Genomic DNA, 2195 nt, shown 5'->3' with positions numbered 1-2195 from the left:
ACACACTACTGAGGGAAAGAGCCCTGCCCTCACGAGAAACGTTCATCTTCATACATCACGAACCCCTCACAAGTTTTATCCTTGGTCTCTACATATGTACATGTTTTTTTTTATTTTTTTTTTTTTTTTTTAAGAAAAATATACAATAATGATCTCAACCGCGTAGCCAAAAAGTTCCCGTTAAATCGGAGAGATGAAGTCTTTTAGAAAAATGGCTAAGATAATCGCGGTCAAGAGGATGAAATATCTGCACGTGTGACGATGAATCGTTGAAGACAGAAAAAATCATAAAATTATCACGAAGTCGCGAGTTGACTGATAAACAAATAATTTTCGATGACAGATATGTTACACGCGAAATAAAAATTTACCAGATACCGATCGTACGGAATTATTTAATCGTTTACTGAGGATCAGGACTCTTCTAGGGCCAATATCGAAAAAATGTAAAAACGGCCGCGAATCGGTTCTCGTGGGAGCAGCTCGGCCGTGGTAGTCTCCAATCTCAGTTACAAAAAGAATGGTCGAGGATAAATGATAATAAAATTATACTTTCTAAACGTAGGTAGAAATTGGTAACTTTGACTCACTCATTGAAAAGGTATTGCCAATAACGGCGCTCATTCATGTCTATCGTTTCTGGGTTAACGTTTGCTCTCGTTAATCTTTTTTTTTTCTCCCAAGGAATTTTCACGCGATACAAACGTACGTTTCTCGGCTTTCCGTCGTCCAATTTGAGAAAATGTACAGCTGTACGTGCATACGGCTTGCACGCGCATTGGGACGAGTCGATGATCGATAAGGAACACGACCAGGTCGTGTATGAATTTTTTATGATTTTTTTTACATATCAGAACGAGTTAATAAAATCCAAGGGAAAGAGAGAGAGAGAGAGAGAGATAGTGAAGAAAAGTATAAAATTCCATTCTATTGGGCGTGAACAGTGTATAGCGAGCAAAACATAAGGGTCAGTGAGTGAGCGAGCGAATGTAACGTGTATTTATATTATGTCGGTGCGCGTGGTGTTGTGTGTACGGAAGTACAAAGAGACAGACTAGTACTTTCAACATAGTTATTATTAAATTTTCGTACAATATGTACAAAGTTGAACCCACAAACGAGAGGCATTTCTCGATAGACTCTCACTCGCACTTAAATATTAAAGGTTGGGCATAATAATACTCTTGGTAGTATAATGCCCTAAGTCTTGCTGATCCAACGCTTTTGCCTTCCTTGTAAGTGGCTACTGTACTCCCAGGACATTTTATATGCCATCTACTACGCAACAGCGAATCACACGAAATGAACTGTGAAATTCGAGGTGACTCTTTTATATGGAAAGTCATACATTAGGTGGCCCCTCGATAACACTATTTATTCCAGGACGTACTACGCACCGTGGACGACTCGTACCCTGAATCCCTAAAATTTACCTCCGATTAATTTATAATGAAATCGAGAAAAAAACAATACTCGAATGGATGTCCCAGGACGAGAAGGAGTAAGTAATCATTCACGCCCGGGAATACAGGAACCCTTACTACATATTCGTATCCTCAAATAATATACATGTTTACCATATAAAGTATCCATCGGTAGTTAAGTCTTATAGTATGGACATAGTAGCCTTAGGCAAATAGGCCCAAGGTCCGTGTAGTTCATGCTGATTCTTTGGACGTGCGATAACGATCGTGAGAATTGATTTACCTCTTGTTTTCATGTTATTCATTCGTATTGAATATTCATTTGCTCGAGAAAAAGAAATTATTGAATTATCGAGACATTCATCGAACGCCTTAAGGCAAATTTAACGTTAGTCCAGCGAGGCCGCGGAAGAACTTTGAGAAATAATTTGATAATCCGAGGATTCAATGGTAATCTCACGATCGTCATCCCACTCGCATATTTTCCCGTTATGACAATTTCTATACGGAGGCAAGATCGACAAGAAGGAAAATCGCGTCGAAATATCGAAATAAGGAGCAACTGCAGTCGCATGGTATATATAGGTTATGTCTAGGTGTGATTTTCGGAAAACATGAACGATAATATTAACAAGCGTCAACCACTGGTACTCTTTCTTCAAGATCTCGTAGCCTTAAATAATTGAGCCAATCGGGGTTGCGCCCTTTATTTTCACTCTCCCTCGCTCTCCCGCTCTCTTGTGTTCTGCTCTCTCCCCCCCCCCCCCTTTC

Source organism: Cephus cinctus, unplaced genomic scaffold (assembly GCF_000341935.2).
Source record: "Cephus cinctus unplaced genomic scaffold, Ccin1 Ccin1_scaffold2545, whole genome shotgun sequence".
NCBI lineage: Eukaryota > Metazoa > Arthropoda > Insecta > Hymenoptera > Cephidae > Cephus > Cephus cinctus.
This window is presented reverse-complemented; position numbering follows the sequence as displayed.